The following is a 15,188-nucleotide window of genomic DNA, read 5'->3' on the forward strand; positions in this document are numbered from 1 at the left end:
GAGGATGCGGGGAGGGTGACAGGAGGAAAGGAGCCCCACGGCCTCCAGGTGGCTGTAAGAGGGGCAAGGCGAGCTGGAGGTTTTGGAAACATATTTATTTTTAAGTGTCCGGTGTCACTGGGGGCTTTCTCTTTGGGTTTTGAAATGCTCCAGAAGCGAGCACTCTGCATGTGCGTGTTTGCAGAGTGGAATATGGGCTGTATTTATTCATCCTTTAGCCGGAGCCCTTAAAAATATAGACGGCTAATGTCTTCAGTATGTATGAAATATCCCATATGCTCGGAAACAAAAGGGGCTCTGTTATTAAAGTTTCATTTCCACACGCCCCCTCCCCTCCCTCCCGCCCGCCCCCCTGACACCCTGCCCTCCTTCCATCCAGCTCAGCCTCTGCTCCGAGACAGAGCGAGAGCGAGGAGGCAGGCTGGCAGTCGTGGCCGGAGGCCCCGGGCATAGCTGGTCCCTGAGCGAGTGGGTGCGGATTCTGGCTCCAGGTGAGGGGGAGACCTTGGGAGAGGAAAACAGGGTCTTCCTGGGGAGAGGGCCCTCTGGGGTCCCTGGTGTGGCCAGTGGAGGAGTGGGGGTCGAAGTGGTCCTTCTTGGGGGCGCCTGTGGGGCCGGGGCCCTGGCAGGGCCCGGCTGTCTGGGACGGAAATGCCCGTTCTGCTGCTAACTGAAACCACATGTGTCTCCCAGGCAGCGGGACAGAGACGCCGCCAGGCCTGGGGCTTGGGACTGGGGGGGGAGGAAAGAGGCAGGCTGGCCCCGCTGTGTGCCCAGGGTGAGTGGGGGGTAGGAAGGGTTGGGGTCATTTGCATCTGCGCGAATGAGAGTGCGTCAAAAACCGCGCGTGAATGTCTGAGTTGTGTGTGTGTGCGTGTCGTGTGGATGAGTGTGTGCGCGTGAGCGTGTCTGCAGGTCGATGGTGGCCCTGTTCACAGGGCTAGATTGGCCTCCCTCTTGGCCTCCTGTGGCCAGAGGCCTGGGCAGACTTCTACCTATCTCCCTGAGCCTGGGAGCCTGCTGGCTGCCTCCCAGGAGGGTCTTCGGGGGGTGAGGAGACACCCCAGCTGAGTTGGTGCCGGTCCTTCCATGCGGGGACACCCCCATGGCCACCATCCTCCTTCGCTCCTTTCCCTCTAGCCCAGCTCAGCCTTCTCACACCCGCAAACCTGTACCTATTTCCCAGAGAGAAAGGCTGAGGCACGGAGCAAGGAGCTAACAACCCCCTCTCCCATATCTGTCGTCATCTTTTTTCAGAGCGCTCATGCCCAAGAGCATGGCATCTTCGCTGTAGCCATGGAAGATAAGGAAACCAATCCCAAGGAAAAGGCCAGCTTTCCCATACCGTCAGGGAGGCGGCTTGGGGGCTGTCAGCTCCAGGAAGGGTCAGAGGATAACTGGGACAAGGGCAAGGCCTTGGAGAAAAGGCTGGAGCCTGCACTCTGATTCTCTGGCAAACAGGGGCACCTGGGGGCCTCAGTGACCTGAGTCAGGGGTCTTCTCTCCCTAAGGAGTAAGACTCTCTGGGAGCAGGGCTCTGGTATCTGGTGGTGGCCACCTGCCACCAACTTGCTGTGGATGTCGGACAGGTCTCCTCCCTTCTCTGGGCCTCAGTTTTCCCCATCTTTACAATGGCAAGTTTGGGCCAAGGTAGTATTTCCCAAAGCGGTATGTGCCACCCTGGGAACTGGTGAGATGGGGCCACGTGGACTAGTAATCTTCATTTTGACGAGGCTTGTGTGTTATTTTCACCTACATTAGGGAAAAAAATACATAAAGATACATTAGATGAAAGTTACAAACTGCTCAAATGAATGAAGGCTGGGGACTGCCCGATGGTCCCTGGGGTCCTGTCCATTTTGGCCACAGGCTTTCTTGACGCTTTTACCATTTTAAATGCTCAGAAGAATGTTGGTTCCGACTGTCTGGGACCCAGTGTGATCTGCTTATAAACCATTTTTTGGCCCCGCAAATGAGCAGTTCTGTAATTCTGTGATTACAGCAAAAAGTCCAGTTGTCACAGTGCGTGCTTGTGCGTGCGTGCATGCGTGTGTGTGTGTGAAGGGACTGGGGATGGAGTCAGCAGAGCTGAGAAAAAGATCAGCCCGTCCCAAGGTCAGGGCTGGGTGCCCAAGGTCAAAGGCAGGGAGTTTGGGAAAGAGATTGTTCCCTGACTGACATTTTCAAGTGCTTTATCCGGCCTCAGCCTTGCTTTGAATCGCTGGGTTGGGCGGGTAGGCGAGGAGCCACCCTGGCTTCAGCCTTTCCTGCCATTCAGCCTTGGCTCCCTGGCTACTTGGCTGTGTTTAATGTGCCAACCCAGGACCACCCCCTGGGAGGGGCGCACCGGGAGGATGCAGGGGGTGGGGCTTCTGAGACTGTGTTTCTTGTCTCATCCTGCAACAGGCAGAGGGCACCACACATTGGCTCAAGGATGTGAGCAGCCTCCTTGGGTGGGAGGGTGGGGGCGCAAATCAAGACCCCTTCTTGGAGAGGCAGCAGGTGAAGAGGAAGGAGCCCAGGGTAGGCTCCTTGCCCCAGCAAGGCCTCAGTGTCCACACCAGGCTCAGGAGGCATTGTTCTTAGCGAGGCTGCAGTAATTATGTAGCTCTGTCCGAGGAGGGAGCAACATCCTTCTACCTCTAGAAGGTTCTTGTTGCTCTAGAGGCGTGCTTTCCAGGGTGTGGGGAAGACCTTGAGAGTTTTGGGCTTGGGCTTCTTGGAGCAGGGGTGGGCCACATGGAGTTAGCCTGGTCCAGGAGTTAACCAGGAGTTAACCTGGTCCTTGGGACCAGGTTCCCTTGCGGCCTAGACCAGCTGTTTCAAATCCTGGAGAAGCAGCTGGCCAGGGTCAGGGGCACAGTCCCTGCTTACAGAACTTATCACATTTCAATTGGCCTTCAGCGGCCTTGTGCGTCCTACGGAACTGCTAGAGGCTACACCCAAGGCCAAGGGCAAACAGAGGACTGCTTTATGCTGCACTGGCCAGCTTTCTGGGCATCGTCATAGAGAGGTCTGCCTGAGCAGAGAGTGGGCGTTGGCATTGCTTAGTTGGGAGGAATGGGCTTTAAGGAGCAACCCCTTCCTAAAGAAACATTCCCATTTAGCAGATGGAACTTTTCATACGACCAGGGTCCACTTACGTACGTAACCCTTGTTGTGCTAAACGGTGGGTTCCAATGAAGGCAGAGGATTTGAGTTAAACCCAGCCACAGTGATGCCCTGGGCGTCCCCCCTTCCTTAGATTTCACCTTGATTTCCCTTTCCTGGGTTTGCTAGAGGCAGAACGTGGAGGGGCAGCAAGGTCCTTTCCCCGTAGAGTCACACACAGGTCTACCGGTGACGATATCGACTTCAGGCAAAGGAAAGCTGGAGCTTGCTGTGGGGTTAGGAAAAAAGAGAAGGAAGAAAAGCGGTCAGGTGGACCTGTGCTTCGTTCTTGCTGCGGCTATGGGACCTCGCCGGGTTACTGCACCTCTCTCAGCTGTACTTTCCTGATCTGTAAAATGGGTTGTCATGAAGACGCCTGAGACGATGGGACCGAAGCCACGGCACACACTGCACCCAATAAGTGGTAGCTCAAAGGTGTCGGGCCTGGCAGTGACTCTGCTGACTTAAGAGCAGGGTGTCATCACCACTTCACGAGGGGAAGGACGAGACCGAGAGTGATTGCCCTGAGATGAGGGGAGAGTGCTAACTCTTTGCCAGCCTTGGGCTCCAGGCCTGGCCCTGCTCCTACTGGCCCTGTAACTTCAAGCTGGCCACTTAACTCTTCTGTCAGTTTCCTCATCTGTAAAACTGGGGCAGGGATCGCACCTACTTCGTGGGGCGTCGGTGGGGGTCAAGTGAGCCAACCTGGCGTGTAGTAAGTGTTCAGTGGATACTCACCTGGCTGAATGGAACCCTGGAGGCCTGAGGCCTGGGCATGGCTGGCCTCAGGGTCCCTTGCCCCTCAAATGCTCCCAAATAGTCCTTCTGGTCCCTCGGTGGCGTCACAGCCCTTATAGGTAGTAAGGCCAGGTGGTCAGAAGCTTAGGAAGCCTCAGGAAGGCTCCTCTCTGGGGGCTGGTTTCAGATCTCCCAAAACCACCTCCTGGAGGAACCCTGGGCCCCAATCCCGGGCAGTGGGTGGGTGGTAACAGTGCTCTCCGTTGGCATTGCCAGCAGGAGAGTAGGGCAGCTTCCTACAGGAGGGAACCGGGATACTGAGCCTCAGACAGGAAAGGGGCCTGTGCGGGGCTGTGGCAGGGAAGCGGGGTCTAGAAAACCTCATGCAGAGGGGGAGGGGAGGGCCCAGTACCTACCCTGCCAGGGCCTCCCTCCAGCTCTGCTCACTGGAAGCAGGAACCAGTTAAAGGGGAACCGGAAAGGAGAGAAAGAAAGCAAACAGAGTCAGAGAAAAGCCTGGAGCTTGAAGCACTGGGGTTGTTTGGTCTGGCGGAGCCACCTCCTAGGCCACTCCCAGCAGCACTGCACAGACTCCAACAGCCGCCCCACATGCGTGCGCTCCCACACACACACACACACACACACACACACAGACACACGCAGATACAGGCACACATGCAGACACACACATGCACAGATACACACACAGATAGATATGCACACACACACACACACAAGACAGACATATACACACACGCACGCACATGGTGCAGCAGCTCCGGCTGGAGGGCAGGTGCTGAGTTGGAGGGTTTCTAGAACCCCTGGCTCAGCCCTTCACTGCAACCACAATAACACTTACCGGGTACTTACTGTTGAGCTTGAAGCCCTTTACTTACATGAACTGGTTTAATCCACACAGCAGCCGGATGAGGTGGGCGCCGTAATTAGCCCTGGTTTGCATATGGGAAACCAGTCTCAGAGAAGCAAAGTAACTCAGCCAACGTCACGCAGTTTGTCCACCGCTGCCCCCCCCCCCGGCCCCCGCCAAAGCAGGTCCCCGGAGCACAGGGCCCATCGGTCAAGTGCTGCCCCACGCTGTCCCGGGGGGGGGGGGGGGGGCGGGCACTGGGCTGTGGCTCTGCTCCAGGCACCGCGTTCAGCACTTTCACCCCCACCGTGCCTGCCGTGTGAAGCAGCACCCCGAGACTGCCCTTTCCTCGGGCCCAGGGAAGGGAAGCATCCTGCCCTTGGCGACAGAGTGCAGAGGCAGCAGGGCTGGGGTGCCTCCATGTGTGCGAGCCAAGGCGTCAGCGGAGAGGAGAGGCGGGGGTCGGAGACGGACAAAGAATCGCATCCGCAGCCTTAGCAGCGTTAGACTCGGCACCCCCAGCCTCCTCCTTCAGCACCTTCTGCCCAAGCTCCCCTTCCCCCACCCGCCCCAACCCCTAAGACTGATCTCCCTCCTCTCTCTAGCCCTGGGATTCCAGTGCCCCACACCTCACGCTTGTTCAGCCCGCCAGCCCTTGCCTCAGTGTGTTCTGAGTTTCCTTAATGATAGCTTTGGATAACTGTTGACAAAACACGTTTCCCGTCCATTATTTTATTTCATCCTGTATGTGCGTGTATGTGCCGGACGGGGTGGGGGGAGGCATCGGTGGTGACTATGATTTTCTTGTATCTTGACTCCACCACTCCCTGAGAATCCTTTCCACAGAGGGTCAAACTGACCGAAATACATATCGGAGTCCTCCCCGGGGCTCGAAATGCCCACAGCACAGGTACAGGATGCCGGAGATGTATGAAAGTGGTAGTTATATAGCGAGGTCTCTGGGATCCCTGGGGACAGTACGACCCAGCAGAGATACCACTGTTGAAAGAGGGCGAAAGGGCCAGTTTGATGCCAGGCTGCACTGATCATGATAGAGTATCCGAAGTGGAGGTGATGATGGGCTTGCCATGGTTTGTGCTGCTTTGGTTTTCCTGGAATATTGGGGTCCGTTCCCTTCGGAGAGTCTGACAGACCGGACTGACAGTAGAGGAGGGTGAACAGGATGAGGCCGGGGGGGGGGGGAGGGGGTGGTGGTCAGAAAATTCTGTCCCGTGTGGAATAGTGTGAAGGGACTGATTTAGCTTGAGGGAAGGGATAGAAAACAGGGCTGAACTTGTTCTGTCATACTCAAGACGATGGGGCTGAGATCCGTGGGGCGGGGTGGAGGGGCTTCTAGAAGGAAGATGTCACCTCTATAGAAAAGGGGTGGTCAAGACAGACTGAATGAGCTGTCCCTGGGGAAAGGGAGGCCCCCGATACCAGAAGGGAACAAGCTGAGGCTCAGGGCCCTGAGGAAAAGGCAATTCAAGAATCAGATGGGGGCTTTAGCTCTCTCCCAGTCCCACTATTCGGCCAATGCGTACCAGTGTCTCCTGCCTTTGGCTCCTTCCACAGGTGGGCTGAAGTTGAGGGGTCCCCAGGGAGGCCTGGGCACACTCCCTCAGCCAGGTCTCTCCATGCTTCACGGCCTCGACCCCTCCCCCACCCCCTGCCCTCCAGGATCAAGACACAGAATCCTTCTCTTTTTTGAATGTTTATTTACGTTTGAAAGAGAGAGAGAGAAATTGAGTGGGAGAGGGGCAGAGAGAGAGGGAGACAGAGAATCCCAAGCAGGCTCTGCACTGTCAGCTCAGAGCCTGGTGCGGGGATCGATCTTACGAGTCGTGAAATCATGCCCTGAGCCAAAATGAAGAGTCAGGCCTTTAACAGAATGAGCCACCCAGGCGCCCCCAAGACACAGAATCTTGGTAAGATAGATCCACAGACTTACCAGAGTTGAAGGGACTCTTGGCAAGTGTCTGGTTCAACCTCTTCACTTTACAGAGGGGTAAACTGAAGCAAGAGAGGAGAAACAGCTTGCCTGAAGTCAGTGGCTCACAGGAGATGGCAGATCATAACTTTAGCTTGAACCCAGGTCTCCAACCCTAGGTGCCCACCTCCCTGTACCGCCAGGTCGCTGATGAACTGACAATCTGATTCCCCACCCCCCACCCCCGTCAGAGAAAGTTGCTAGGCGGAACCAGTCCACCCTTTTCCCACACCCTATCATGTCTCTCATTTGAGATCTGTGCTACATGCATTTAGTGAGCACCTACTAGGTGCCAGGCATTACAGTAGGTCCTAGGGATGACAGCTCCTGCACTAGAGCAGGGAGCGTGCCTCGTCCCTCTATCCCTTACAGAGTGCTTTCCATGATCTGCAATTACCTGGCTTATTTATTCAACTACTACTTTGTCGTGTGTCCTACCATGCCCTGCCCTCAGCATTTCCAAGTCCGGGAGACTTGTCCCCGCTGTACTCCCAGCTCCCAGAGCAGCCCTGGCTCACAGCACATGTTTAAAAACTGCTTGCTGAATGAATGATTGAATGAATGGCAGTGAGCAAAGCTGACACTGTGCCAGCGCTTGTGGGACCAGAACGATGACCAACACTTCCTGGACTTGTCCCTGTGCCTGGTATGGTGCTAAGTGCTTCTCCCATATGATTTCATGTAATCCTCACAAGTCCTAGGAGGTGGTTCTGTCATTGGCTCCATTTTACAGATGGAAAATTGAGGCTTAAAGAGGCTAGGTAACTGCTCACAGCCCTTGTCCCCTCCTACCTTGTGTTATAAATATCGAAGCCACTGCCTCATGTCCTCTTGCCCATGCTGGACTGCTTGAAGGCAGGAGCCCCATCTGCTTACCTTGGTTCCCCCCCACACACCCCCCAGTGTCCGGCTGACCCCTGGTGGCACCTTTAAATGCTTATTATATTCCGTTGGGTTGAATGAAAACTCAGTTGGGTTGAATGAAAAGGATATGGTGGAGAAGAGATGAATGGAAAACACTAAGCAAGGGACAGACAGCAGCACAGAGCAGTGTCAGCACTGGAAGCCATCTTCAAAGACCACTTTATGCAATGCCTCCCTGACCCACATTCAATTTCCTGACTACCTCTAGAGCAGCCTGCCAAGGAGTCTTCCAGGCTCTGTTTGTTCACTGCCAGTGACAGGGAGCTCAGCCCCTACGGTGACATGAGATAATCCAAGGAAATCATTTAGCTGTGTGCCACATGGTCCCCTGATAGCTGATTTTTCATGGGCGCTTTCTCTGTACCAAGACACTGAATCCACACCAAAGCGTGAGAGGTAGGTACTATTGGGGCGCCTGGGTGGCTCAGTCGGTTAAGAGTCCGACTCTTGGTTTTGGCTCAGGTCATGACCTCATGGTATATGAGTTCGAGCCCCGCGTCGGGCTCGACAGCACAGAGCCTGCTTGGGACTCTCTCTCTATCCCTCTCTCTGCGCCTCCCCCACTCACTCTCTCTGTCTCTCTCTCAAAAATAAATAAAACTTAAAAAATTTTTTTGAAAAAAAAAAAGAGGTAGGTACTATTATTATCCTAATTTGACAGATGAGGAAACCAAGGCACAGAGTTATAGAACTTGCCTAAGGTCTCACAGCTGGTAAGTGGCAGAATACAGAATAGAATGTGAAGCCCAGGACTGTGGCCCTAGGCAGTATGCCCTCCTGACCTCTATGCCAGCCCCGTTTATTGAAATAACACGAGTACACATGTCATTTCAAATTGCCTAGCAGCCACCCTAAACAAGTAAAAAGAAGCAGGTGGGGGAAAAAAAAACCTCGTGGAATTTATTTTAATAACACATTTATTTAAAACCAAGATAGCATCGTCCTAACATGTAATAAATCTTTAAAAAGTTATCAGTGAGACATTTTACATTCTTCTTTGGGGATGAAAGTTTTGAAATCCGATGCTATCCTTTATTCACAGTACCTCTCAGTCTGAACTTGCCACATCTCAAATGCAAGTAACGCACGCGGCTAGCGTCCCCTGGATCAGACTGTCTGTCAAGGTGCTTATGTGGTACCTCCTAGTGCATAGAAAGAATCCAATACATATTGGCCACTCTTATGATTATTTTTGCCACTGATTTTCGTTGGTGGTGGTCCATGGAAAAGCTGGGTTGAGGCCCCAAGCCCTTGGCATCGCCTCTTATAGCTCTATTCTTAATCTGAGTCTTTCAAGCCAGCAGCTTGCTGTCTCCCAGGCTAAGCCAAGCTTCGTGGATCCTTGGCCTGTGGGTTGAGAAAAGCCAGCCTAACTGTCTCTAGGAAGGGCGGGAGAGGCCCGGCTGGGGCCTGCCTATCTCCTGGCTGGCCAGCTAAGTACCAAATGAAGTGAGGCCCCCTTGGGGTTTACAGGCTTGTGCCCATCTGCTGTGGAGCATGTGGGGGGTCCAAGAGCACATCTGGAAGGGAGAAGGCAAAGGCCCTCCTTCCATGGTCCCTGGGAACACCATCTCCTGCACACTTTAGGCAGACTGGGCCTTTAAATAGAACAAACAAACAAACAAACAAACGCCCCCATCACTGCCCCCTTCTCTCTCTTGGTTCCTGGATAGCTGCTAAGCACATACAAAGAGGCAGGCAATGTGAGCCAGTGGTTCCCAGCCCTGACTGCATATTGGAATCACCTGGGAAGCTTCAAAATAGTACAGTGGTGCCTACCTCCATAGGTTGTAATTGAACTGGCCTGGGGTATGGCTGGGCCTCTGGCGTGTGTAAAAAATCCTCGGGGCTTCTACCGTGCAGACAAGTTTGGAAACCGCTGTGCTAACCCTTAGGGGTACAAGCTCATTTAGCCTTCACAGTGGGTATGATGCAGGTGTGGTTATGGCTCCCACTTTACAGATGGAAAAATGGAGGCTCGCAGTGGTAAGATAACTGGCCCCCCAAGTTCAGCCAGCCAGGAAACAGGCACAGTAGGGATTCACCAGCTATGGTCTTAACCAGTAGTGTGCTGGTAAATGTTTAACAACTGGCTCTCTGGGGTGGGGGTGGGGGGTGGCCGGGGGTGGGGGGGATGGCAGAGGGGAGGGGAGCCTGATCTGTAGCACCCGCCCATCTCTATAGTGTAACAACTCCCACCGTGGCCAATTTTGAGCTATCAAAGTGATATCTCTGAGTGCAGACTTGGGAAGAAATTCACACAGGTGACTGTTGGGTCAGGATGGCAGGCTTCAGCACGTGGCTGGGCCCCCTGCCTGCATGGGGAAGGGTCCCATCGAGGGGGAGGTAGGTATCGTTAGTAATTTCCTCAATTTTTAGTCATAGAACTTTCTCAAATGAAAAATTTAAGAACCCCAATACATCCCACAGATAAAAAGCAGTATGTTGTTCGTAAGAAGCTTAATTTATTTTTTTAAGTTTATTTATTTTGAGAGACAGATAGACAATCCCAGGCAGGCTCTGCGCTGCCAGCGCAGAGCCTGACGTGGCGCTCGAACCCACGAACCGCGGGGTCATGACCTGAGCCGAAACCAAGAGCCGGAGGTCCAACCAACTGAGCCACCCAGGAGCCCCAGTAGAAGCTTATTTTATAAACTTAAATTATAATATCATGTGTTTGTGCAAGCTGGGCTCTCCCAGGTGACCCCTCAGGGCGGGGTGAGGGGGCACTTATGAGCGTGGATGGTAGGTGGCATGAGGAACAGCCTCTACTCAGAGCCGGGAGACCTGTGCTCCAAGCCCACCGTTGACTCTCACTGCCCCTGTGGCCTTGAGCAAGTCCCTGCTCCAGGGGCCGCCATTCTCTTGGGTTGCCAGGAGACAGAACTGCATGTAGGACCTCTGGGGTGTGGTTTTTCAGCCTGGCCTTGACCCTGCTGCAAACCCACCTGACCCCAGAAAGCCTTGGTCCTGTATTTATAGCCATGACTTCAGTCTCTCCGGTTCTGCCGAAGCTGGTTCCCTGGCCCACATATTTATAAACCCAGCAGGGCAGAAATAGATGTGACGTGCATGGGACTTGGCTGATTTTGTGAGCAGGCTGGATTTGGCAAGTCCATTTGGAACGGGCTCGAATCCTTCAGCATCCTGGGTGCTGCGATTCATGGGTGATCCAGAGCTGGAAGGGCACTTGGAGACCCCAAGCCCAGCCCTGTACTTGTCCGGTTGTGGGTCCTCAAGGCCTGGGAGTGGAAACATGTGGCGCAGGTCACAGAGGGCATGGCAGAGCCGTGGCCAGTATGAAGGGTTCTTTGCAGTGACCCTCAGATGGCCAGCTCAGCTCCCAGGCACCCTCAAGTCCTGGCTTGTTGTTTTCCTGCTCTGGAATCATGGGTAGACTCATACTCCCGGCCTCTATTTCCCCATCTGTTAAATGGGAACAGTAGTAGGTAGCTGCTGCCTACCACTAGTAGGTAGTTATTGTGGGGAATAAATAAGATCACAATTGCTATAATGTATGAGCTCACTGCCCAGCACATAGTCAATATTCAATAAATGGTAGCTTTTATTCTGATTATATCCCCACTCACCCCTTGCCAAAAATAATTCTAACAATAGCTGCATCTCATCAAGTACTTATGCACATCACCTGACTTCATCTTCACAACTCTATGACATCATCATTATAATCCTCCAGTTCATTGCATAGCAGGTGTTTTACACTGAGGACATACTCTCAGTTTAATGAATTTGGAAAACAATGTTTTTCAAAGAGATAATGCTAATATGCAAAATCATATTTGTATATCCAGGATTATAAAAATACTCAACCCTAAACGGCAGATGTGTTCATAAGATGAAATGAACAATTGCACAATCAGAAGATTAGCATAAGAAAGAAATCTCCCAGAGGTTTGCAGGCTTACGTTCCCGAGTTTGCCACCTAATGTTGATTTTATGTATTTATAATTGCATATGAGAATTTAACGTAATTGCGAACTTGAAATACATATGCCATAAAAACACAGAATGGCATCTGTCAAGGTTTTTCACATTAATATCACTGTTTTCTCTGTCCTAATAATACACCGCAGTCCCTGGTTCTCTTTCCTGCTTAATTATTTTTCCATTGTACTTATCACCATCTGACATAGTTTCTTATTTATTTATCATCCATCCACCCCAACTAACATGCGAGCTTCACGTGGGCAGGGTTTTTTTCTTTTTTGTTCACTGTGTACCACCCGTGCTTAAAATAGCCGCTGGCACATAGCTGGCATTCAGTGAGTACGTGTCGAATGAATGAATGAATAAAAGAATGACTGAGTAGCCATTCTCCCAAGAAGGCAACTGAAATTCAGGGAGACGATGTGACTGGCCCAGTTATTGTGAGGCTGCACTGAGGCCTGGCTGACACTCATCTCTCCTGAGAACACCCAGCGAGCCCAGCTTGGGGACCTCTTCCCAGCGCCTCACCTCCTGCCAAGCGATCGTTTCCTGATGCCTCTTGAACTCCCCCCGCCCTGCCCAGCTTCACGTGATGCCCACTGGACCCTGGCTCCATCTGCCCCAGGAGGTGGACAGGAACAGAGGAGAGGAGAGACGTAGGGAGGAAAGAAGAGAGGTCACAGCAGGCTGGGCAGCCAGGGCAGTGATAGCTGGAGGCTGAGGCAGGCAGGAAGGAGGCCAGGATTGGTCAATCTGTCCTGCAGCACTGGAAGGAGGGGTCAGTCAGTAATGTGTGGCCACTACTTGCATATCTCTCTGGAGCTGACTTCAATCCCTGGAAAATGACGGGACAGGGTGAATTCAGGGATAGTTTCAATCTTGCCTGTGAATACCCCCACCACCACTCTGCCCAAGGCCTTTTCAGCTGGGGAAACTGAGGCCCCACTGGAAGGAAGTGACTCTTCCAAGAACATAAAGCAAGATAATCATGAATGCTGGGCTTCCTCATGAGCAGCTGTTCTAGAGGTTGGGGGGCTTGGGATTCCCCCTTTGGAACCATAAGGAAGAAACCCCGCACCTGGGCTCCCATCCCCTCCTTGGAGAGAAGCACTAAGACGGGAACATACTCTCAGCTCAGATTCTTGAGGACAACAGAAGATCTCTTCCTAGTGATGGGGGAACTCAGCTCTGGATGGGCCAGACACTACCCCCCAAACTACTCCTGATGCTGAGGTGCTATCGGGCAGGGGTGGGGTAGGCAGATGAGCCCTTTGCACCAGATCTGACTTACCCCTTTCCCCAGGAGAAGTCCATTTGTGCCCCTAGGCTATACATAAAGCTAATGCCTTGGTCACCTCGCACTCATTATTTTGATAAATATTTATTGAGTGGCTACTCTGTGCCAGGCAATGTACCAGATGTTGGAGATAATCTCCTCCCTCTCTCCCTCCCATCCTTCCTTCCTTCTCATTCATTCATTCATTCATTCAGTATTAATTACACTATCGAGGCAGTACAGCCTTATGGATAAGAGTGATATCTGGGGCTGGACTATCAGGAGATGGACCCTGACTCATCCACTTACTAGCTGTGTGAGCTTGGCAAGTCACGTAGGCCCAGCTTCCCTATCTGTAAAATGGGGATAATAATAGCACCCTCCTTATAGGGTTGTGATGAGGAGGGAATGAGTTACTGCACACTAAGTGTCTGGAACAGCACCTGATATAGTAAACACGTCATAAACATCAACTATTATCTTTGTTGTTATGTGCCTGGCGCAGTGCCAGGTGTTGAGGAAACTGCTCCAAAATGTTCCTCTGGCAGGAATCCCTGCACGCCAGCCCTTGTTCCAGCCACCCATCCTCTCCTCCCAGCCCCACCCCAAGAACTCGGCCTTGCAGTAGCTCCCCTAGTCCCATAGGGCCGCCCTCTACATCACCTCTCAAGCCAGGAGGAGAGAGTCCAGGCAAGTGAAGCCTGTCACACTTTGGTCTTCCAGCCTTACCTCCCTCTGCCCTGCCACACGTACCCTAGCCTCAGCCTCTCCAGGCCCACATATTTCTCCAGATTCATCCCCAAATCGGCCTGCCTTCTTGCCTTCACTGGGCCTTGATGGATGGATGGTTTCTTCCATCCATCAGAATGCCAAGCACTTCCTATCAAGGTCCTTCAAATCCAACTGAAGCGTCATCATCCCCAGGAAGTCCTCCTTCCTCTCCTTCCTTCCCCTCAGCCAAGAATCATGAGATCTGCCTCTGAATCTGCATTTCCCTTTGTTTGCAATTGTTGTTTCTTTTTTAAGTTCTGTGAGCAACGGGGGGCCACGGAGGGTCCTTGAGCAAATGAGCAAGACATTCAAAGCTGGGCTTTAGAAGAGTGGACTAGACCCCATAGAGGGTGGAGACAGGAAGAGACTGCAGGTGGGGAGCCCAGGTGTGGAGACTTCCGGGGCAAAAAGGCCTTCAGAGGAATGAGGGTCCAGTCTTCCTGGGCTGCTCCTCCCCTCTCTGCTGCTTCCATTTCCCCACTATAGAATCAGCTCCTCTGATTTCCCCAGCATGACTCACTAAATCACTGGGACAGTCAAAACTGACTCTCCATGCTCTGACCCCTGGAATGTACGGATCCTCCGCACCCCTCACTCCCTCTACCTTCCCCTGAAGCCACAAAGCAGGCTGTGGGCACTGCAGTCGGGGAGTCAGGGGAGGCCAGTGAGAGGCCAGGGGAGTCAGGGGAGGTCAGTGCTGCACACTCGCCTGGCTGTCCATCATCCCTAGAGCCCAGCAGCTGAGAATACAGCAGTGCTCCTTCATTCCCTGCTGAGTGAAGGAATCAGCCTCTGTTTTCCAACTAATCCCTACAACAACCTTTGGACATAGGCCCTATTTTAACCCATTCTGCAGCTGGGAAAACTGAAGCTCAGAAATATGAAGAGACTCGCCCAGGGTCAGGCGGCCACCGAATGCCGGAGTCAGAATTTGAATCCGATCTGATCCCAAAGAGCCAGTGTCCTTCCCTCATCACACAGGGAACAGCAGGAAGAACATGAGGTTCCCAAGGCCATGTTCCCTGGGGCCACTCTCAGGAGGTCTCGGCAGCCCCTCAGATCTGTATGCACGGGGACCATAGAGCATCTGATGCTCAGCTCAGCTCGGTACCCTGTTTGGACTCCTGGAGGTCAGGGGAGGGAGGAAGGAAATTGACCCCTTGGGGTGGAGCAGGGCTTAGCTGGAGGCAGGTGCCTGGATGCCTGGGTCCTAGTACAAGACTTGCATCTGACCTGCCGTAGGACCTGGGTGAGTCCTTCCCGGCCCTGGGCTCAGAGTTGCCCTTTCGGAGAAGAGGACAATAGGTTTGCTGCCTTCTGCGTTGGCCCTGCCTGCCGAGCCTCCGTGCCCTTAGAGCCTGTGGCCAGATGAGGGATGTGGATTTAAGGGAGCTGGCATTAGAGGACCCCCCCCCCCACCCCATATTTCTGCCAAGGTTGGAACTGGCTCTCTCTTGCCCACATTTGGAGATGTGCCCACACAGACAGGCCCCCTGCAGGGGTTCCGGAGTTAAGTCGGCAGC

General features: G+C 53.2%; 1 protein-coding gene and 1 long non-coding RNA gene across 4 annotated transcripts in view; one reads left to right on the forward strand and one right to left on the reverse strand.

The window, feature by feature from the left end:
• Positions 1-15,188, forward strand: part of SYNPO (synaptopodin) — a 68,019-nt gene that overhangs the window by 12,602 nt on the left and 40,229 nt on the right. Inside the window, exon 1 of one of the 2 annotated variants that reach the window (XM_019464429.2) lies at positions 383-491. The exons of the other annotated variant lie outside the window; for it this stretch is intronic. The gene's annotated coding sequence lies outside the window, so the exon portion shown is untranslated. Of the gene's footprint in view, positions 1-382; positions 492-15,188 lie in introns of those variants that run through there. 2 annotated transcript variants of the gene reach the window in all.
• On the reverse strand, positions 3,103-4,421 carry LOC109275964 (uncharacterized). Of its 2 annotated transcripts, XR_002084462.2 has the most exons (3): positions 4,305-4,421; positions 3,889-4,000; positions 3,103-3,379 (listed from the first exon to the last, which is right to left on the reverse strand). It is a non-coding gene; the product is annotated as an uncharacterized LOC109275964 (long non-coding RNA). The 2 variants fall into 2 exon arrangements; XR_002084461.2 differs by having other exon boundaries at positions 3,889-4,421.

This window comes from Panthera pardus, unplaced genomic scaffold (genome assembly GCF_024362965.1).
Source record: "Panthera pardus isolate Hobbes unplaced genomic scaffold, ASM2436296v1 HiC_scaffold_2, whole genome shotgun sequence".
Lineage (NCBI taxonomy): Eukaryota > Metazoa > Chordata > Mammalia > Carnivora > Felidae > Panthera > Panthera pardus.